This window comes from Nomia melanderi, unplaced genomic scaffold (genome assembly GCF_051020985.1).
Source record: "Nomia melanderi isolate GNS246 unplaced genomic scaffold, iyNomMela1 scaffold0194, whole genome shotgun sequence".
In the NCBI taxonomy this organism is placed as follows: Eukaryota; Metazoa; Arthropoda; class Insecta; order Hymenoptera; family Halictidae; genus Nomia; species Nomia melanderi.
In genome coordinates this window covers 45,001-52,500 of record NW_027475309.1, presented here as the reverse complement: position 1 = coordinate 52,500, position 7,500 = coordinate 45,001, and positions in this window count along the sequence as shown.

Genomic DNA, 7,500 nt, shown 5'->3' with positions numbered 1-7,500 from the left:
TCAGTGAAAAAAAAATTTTTGTCAATTTTCTCAACGTTAAAAACGTTAATAAACTGCGTTTTTATGCGTGGATTAAACATTAAAAAAATTTTGAAATATGTGATGAAAAAGTTTACTCTTGACCGTTCGGACTTAGAAAAATTTCGAGTACCTCGGATCGCCTGCTGGAATTACCGCACGGCCTGGACAGCCCGCATCGACCGATACATTTTTTCCATTTTCAGTGAAAAAAAAATTTTTGTCAATTTTCTCAACGTTAAAAACGTTAATAAACTGCGTTTTTATGCGTGGATTAAACATTAAAAAAATTTTGAAATATGTGATGAAAAAGTTTACTCTTGACCGTCGGGACTTAGAAAAATTTCGAGTACCCCGGATCGCCTGCTGGAATTACCGCACGGCCTGGATAGCCCGCATCGACCGATACATTTTTTCCATTTTCAGTGAAAAAAAAATTTTTGTCAATTTTCTCAACGTTAAAAACGTTAATAAACTGCGTTTTTATGCGTGGATTAAACATTAAAAAAATTTTGAAATATGTGATGAAAAAGTTTACTCTTGACCGTCGGGACTTAGAAAAATTTCGAGTACCCCGGATCGCCTGCTGGAATTACCGCACGGCCTGGATAGCCCGCATCGACCGATACATTTTTTCCATTTTCAGTGAAAAAAAAATTTTTGTCAATTTTCTCAACGTTAAAAACGTTAATAAACTGCGTTTTTATGCGTGGATTAAACATTAAAAAAATTTTGAAATATGTGATGAAAAAGTTTACTCTTGACCGTCGGGACTTAGAAAAATTTCGAGTACCCCGGATCGCCTGCTGGAATTACCGCACGGCCTGGATAGCCCGCATCGACCGATACATTTTTTCCATTTTCAGTGAAAAAAAAATTTTTGTCAATTTTCTCAACGTTAAAAACGTTAATAAACTGCGTTTTTATGCGTGGATTAAACATTAAAAAAATTTTGAAATATGTGATGAAAAAGTTTACTCTTGACCGTCGGGACTTAGAAAAATTTCGAGTACCCCGGATCGCCTGCTGGAATTACCGCACGGCCTGGATAGCCCGCATCGACCGATACATTTTTTCCATTTTCAGTGAAAAAAAAATTTTTGTCAATTTTCTCAACGTTAAAAACTGCGATAAACTGCGTTTTTATGCGTAGATTAAACATTGAAAAAATTTTGAAATATGCGATGAAAAAGTTTACTCTTGACCGTCGGGACTTAGAAAAATTTCGAGTACCCCGGATCGCCTGCTGGCATTACCGCACGGGCTGGACACCTCGCTCCGACGAATCGGTTTTTTCCATTTTTTTTGAAAAATAAATTTTTGTAATTTTTTTTAATGTCAAAAACGTTAATAAACGTCATGTTTACGCATGGATTAAACATTGAAATAATTTTAAAACACTTATTAAAAAAGTTGGTGTCGACCGTGGGACTTAGAAAAATTTCGGGAAGTCCGATTCGCCTGCTGGAATTACCGCACGGGCAGGACACCTCGCTCCGACGAATCGGTTTTTTCCATTTTTTTTGAAAAATAAATTTTTGTAATTTTTTTTAACGTTGAAAACGTTAATAAACATCATGTTTACGCATGGATTAAACATTGAAATAATTTTAAAACGCTTATTAAAAAAGTTGGTGTCGACCGTGGGACTTAGAAAAATTTCGGGAAGTCCGATTCGCCTGCTGGAATTACCGCACGGGCAGGACACCTCGCTCCGACGAATCGGTTTTTTCCATTTTTTCCGAAAAATAAATTTTTGTAATTTTTTTTAATGTTAAAAACGTTAATAAACTTCATGTTTACGCATGGATTAAACATTGAAATAATTTTAAAACGCTTATTAAAAAAGTTGGTGTCGACCGTGGGACTTAGAAAAATTTCGGGAAGTCCGATTCGCCTGCTGGAATTACCGCACGGGCTGGACACCTCGCTCCGCCGAATCGGTTTTTTCCTTTTTTTCCGAAAAATAAATTTTTGTAATTTTTTTTAATGTTAAAAACGTTAATAAACTTCATGTTTACGCATGGATTAAACATTGAAATAATTTTAAAACGCTTATTAAAAAAGTTGGTGTCGACCGTGGGACTTAGAAAAATTTCGGGAAGTCCGATTCGCCTGCTGGAATTACCGCACGGGCAGGACACCTCGCTCCGACGAATCGGTTTTTTCCATTTTTTCCGAAAAATAAATTTTTGTAATTTTTTTTAATGTTAAAAACGTTAATAAACTTCATGTTTACGCATGGATTAAACATTGAAATAATTTTAAAACGCTTATTAAAAAAGTTGGTGTCGACCGTGGGACTTAGAAAAATTTCGGGAAGTCCGATTCGCCTGCTGGAATTACCGCACGGGCAGGACACCTCGCTCCGACGAATCGGTTTTTTCCATTTTTTTTGAAAAATAAATTTTTGTAATTTTTTTTAACGTTGAAAACGTTAATAAACATCATGTTTACGCATGGATTAAACATTGAAATAATTTTAAAACGCTTATTAAAAAAGTTGGTGTCGACCGTGGGACTTAGAAAAATTTCGGGAAGTCCGATTCGCCTGCTGGAATTACCGCACGGGCTGGACACCTCGCTCCGACGAATCGGTTTTTTCCATTTTTTTTGAAAAATAAATTTTTGTAATTTTTTTTAATGTCAAAAACGTTAATAAACGTCATGTTTACGCATGGATTAAACATTGAAATAATTTTAAAACACTTATTAAAAAAGTTGGTGTCGACCGTGGGACTTAGAAAAATTTCGGGAAGTCCGATTCGCCTGCTGGAATTACCGCACGGGCTGGACACCTCGCTCCGCCGAATCGGTATTTTCCATTTTTCTTGAAAAATAAATTTTTGTAATTTTTTTTAACGTTGAAAACGTTAATAAACATCATGTTTACGCATGGATTAAACATTGAAATAATTTTAAAACGCTTATTAAAAAAGTTGGTGTCGACCGTGGGACTTAGAAAAATTTCGGGAAGTCCGATTCGCCTGCTGGAATTACCGCACGGGCTGGACACCTCGCTCCGCCGAATCGGTATTTTCCATTTTTCTTGAAAAATAAATTTTTGTAATTTTTTTTAACGTTGAAAACGTTAATAAACATCATGTTTACGCATGGATTAAACATTGAAATAATTTTAAAACGCTTATTAAAAAAGTTGGTGTCGACCGTGGGACTTAGAAAAATTTCGGGAAGTCCGATTCGCCTGCTGGAATTACCGCACGGGCAGGACACCTCGCTCCGACGAATCGGTTTTTTCCATTTTTTCCGAAAAATAAATTTTTGTAATTTTTTTTAATGTTAAAAACGTTAATAAACTTCATGTTTACGCATGGATTAAACATTGAAATAATTTTAAAACACTTATTAAAAAAGTTGGTGTCGACCGTGGGACTTAGAAAAATTTCGGGAAGTCCGATTCGCCTGCTGGAATTACCGCACGGGCAGGACACCTCGCTCCGACGAATCGGTTTTTTCCATTTTTTTTGAAAAATAAATTTTTGTAATTTTTTTTAACGTTGAAAACGTTAATAAACATCATGTTTACGCATGGATTAAACATTGAAATAATTTTAAAACGCTTATTAAAAAAGTTGGTGTCGACCGTGGGACTTAGAAAAATTTCGGGAAGTCCGATTCGCCTGCTGGAATTACCGCACGGGCTGGACACCTCGCTCCGCCGAATCGGTTTTTTCCTTTTTTTCCGAAAAATAAATTTTTGTAATTTTTTTTAATGTTAAAAACGTTAATAAACTTCATGTTTACGCATGGATTAAACATTGAAATAATTTTAAAACGCTTATTAAAAAAGTTGGTGTCGACCGTGGGACTTAGAAAAATTTCGGGAAGTCCGATTCGCCTGCTGGAATTACCGCACGGGCAGGACACCTCGCTCCGACGAATCGGTTTTTTCCATTTTTTCCGAAAAATAAATTTTTGTAATTTTTTTTAATGTTAAAAACGTTAATAAACTTCATGTTTACGCATGGATTAAACATTGAAATAATTTTAAAACGCTTATTAAAAAAGTTGGTGTCGACCGTGGGACTTAGAAAAATTTCGGGAAGTCCGATTCGCCTGCTGGAATTACCGCACGGGCAGGACACCTCGCTCCGACGAATCGGTTTTTTCCATTTTTTTTGAAAAATAAATTTTTGTAATTTTTTTTAACGTTGAAAACGTTAATAAACATCATGTTTACGCATGGATTAAACATTGAAATAATTTTAAAACGCTTATTAAAAAAGTTGGTGTCGACCGTGGGACTTAGAAAAATTTCGGGAAGTCCGATTCGCCTGCTGGAATTACCGCACGGGCTGGACACCTCGCTCCGCCGAATCGGTTTTTTCCTTTTTTTCCGAAAAATAAATTTTTGTAATTTTTTTTAATGTTAAAAACGTTAATAAACTTCATGTTTACGCATGGATTAAACATTGAAATAATTTTAAAACGCTTATTAAAAAAGTTGGTGTCGACCGTGGGACTTAGAAAAATTTCGGGAAGTCCGATTCGCCTGCTGGAATTACCGCACGGGCAGGACACCTCGCTCCGACGAATCGGTTTTTTCCATTTTTTCCGAAAAATAAATTTTTGTAATTTTTTTTAATGTTAAAAACGTTAATAAACTTCATGTTTACGCATGGATTAAACATTGAAATAATTTTAAAACGCTTATTAAAAAAGTTGGTGTCGACCGTGGGACTTAGAAAAATTTCGGGAAGTCCGATTCGCCTGCTGGAATTACCGCACGGGCAGGACACCTCGCTCCGACGAATCGGTTTTTTCCATTTTTTTTGAAAAATAAATTTTTGTAATTTTTTTTAACGTTGAAAACGTTAATAAACATCATGTTTACGCATGGATTAAACATTGAAATAATTTTAAAACGCTTATTAAAAAAGTTGGTGTCGACCGTGGGACTTAGAAAAATTTCGGGAAGTCCGATTCGCCTGCTGGAATTACCGCACGGGCTGGACACCTCGCTCCGCCGAATCGGTTTTTTCCTTTTTTTCCGAAAAATAAATTTTTGTAATTTTTTTTAATGTTAAAAACGTTAATAAACTTCATGTTTACGCATGGATTAAACATTGAAATAATTTTAAAACGCTTATTAAAAAAGTTGGTGTCGACCGTGGGACTTAGAAAAATTTCGGGAAGTCCGATTCGCCTGCTGGAATTACCGCACGGGCAGGACACCTCGCTCCGACGAATCGGTTTTTTCCATTTTTTCCGAAAAATAAATTTTTGTAATTTTTTTTAATGTTAAAAACGTTAATAAACTTCATGTTTACGCATGGATTAAACATTGAAATAATTTTAAAACGCTTATTAAAAAAGTTGGTGTCGACCGTGGGACTTAGAAAAATTTCGGGAAGTCCGATTCGCCTGCTGGAATTACCGCACGGGCTGGACACCTCGCTCCGCCGAATCGGTTTTTTCCTTTTTTTCCGAAAAATAAATTTTTGTAATTTTTTTTAATGTTAAAAACGTTAATAAACTTCATGTTTACGCATGGATTAAACATTGAAATAATTTTAAAACGCTTATTAAAAAAGTTGGTGTCGACCGTGGGACTTAGAAAAATTTCGGGAAGTCCGATTCGCCTGCTGGAATTACCGCACGGGCAGGACACCTCGCTCCGACGAATCGGTTTTTTCCATTTTTTCCGAAAAATAAATTTTTGTAATTTTTTTTAATGTTAAAAACGTTAATAAACTTCATGTTTACGCATGGATTAAACATTGAAATAATTTTAAAACGCTTATTAAAAAAGTTGGTGTCGACCGTGGGACTTAGAAAAATTTCGGGAAGTCCGATTCGCCTGCTGGAATTACCGCACGGGCAGGACACCTCGCTCCGACGAATCGGTTTTTTCCATTTTTTTTGAAAAATAAATTTTTGTAATTTTTTTTAACGTTGAAAACGTTAATAAACATCATGTTTACGCATGGATTAAACATTGAAATAATTTTAAAACGCTTATTAAAAAAGTTGGTGTCGACCGTGGGACTTAGAAAAATTTCGGGAAGTCCGATTCGCCTGCTGGAATTACCGCACGGGCTGGACACCTCGCTCCGCCGAATCGGTTTTTTCCTTTTTTTCCGAAAAATAAATTTTTGTAATTTTTTTTAATGTTAAAAACGTTAATAAACTTCATGTTTACGCATGGATTAAACATTGAAATAATTTTAAAACGCTTATTAAAAAAGTTGGTGTCGACCGTGGGACTTAGAAAAATTTCGGGAAGTCCGATTCGCCTGCTGGAATTACCGCACGGGCAGGACACCTCGCTCCGACGAATCGGTTTTTTCCATTTTTTCCGAAAAATAAATTTTTGTAATTTTTTTTAATGTTAAAAACGTTAATAAACTTCATGTTTACGCATGGATTAAACATTGAAATAATTTTAAAACGCTTATTAAAAAAGTTTACTCTTGACCGTGGGGACTTAGAAAAATTCCGGCTTGCACGGATTCGACCACTCTGTTTTTCGGAGTTTCTGAGAAAAATAAATTTTTGTAATTTTTTTCATTATGATTTCTGAGTTCTCCCAGTAGTTTAATGTAAGGATTAAGCATTTAAAAATTTTTAAATCGAATATTAAAAAAGTTTACTCTTGCAATTTTTGGAAAAAAAAAATTCTAAAAAATTTTTCTTTCGGTGGAAACTAACGTTTAATATGTACAATAACGATTTATCGAATAAAAATCGTATGTTAATATATGTTCGAATCGACCATAGTTTCAGCGGCTAAGTACCAGCAGCCCGGCCGGTTGGTCTGTACGCGCGGCAGTTTACCACCATAAGCGCCCGTGCTGAGCGGCCGGCGCCGCGGTCGTCGCGGCCGCCCGTTTGGTTACTATAAGAGAGCACGTCGGTTCGAGCGGACCGGTCGGCGCAGCGGCGGGCGAGCGGCTATTCTACGATCTCGGTCGAGAAGCAGTCGTTCAGCTCCTCGAGGTCCATTCCTCGACTGTTCTGTACCGCGTTCCGTTGCGAATTTTTCTCTACACAGCATGACCACGGGTCGGTGTCTCAGACCGAATGGCCCTTATGTGGTAAGCCCAGAATGTTGGGTTGGATACAACGTATATTCGTTATACTTGTACGACTCTCACATCAACTCTCAGAAACCCAAAAGGGGTTTTCTATCCGAGCGAAAATATATTTTTCGTATACAAAAATTTAATGGCAAAGACCAAACGAAATACTACACACAAAAAGGGGCGACGAACAAAAATTGTTCGAATGAAATATAATATATACATATAAAATTGAGGTGTCCTAAGAGAGAAATACATAAACTAAGAGGTATATTATAAGAAATATATATTATTTCTGGGCAAAGAAGAGAGAACGAAAAGAAGAGTATGATCTTTAACGCGAGGGCCTCGACATGGGTACGCCTAGCATGGTTCGCGCTTTCTCGATATGTCCAGCATGTTAACGTACGCGGTCTTCGGACTTCGTGCGTTATGTCCG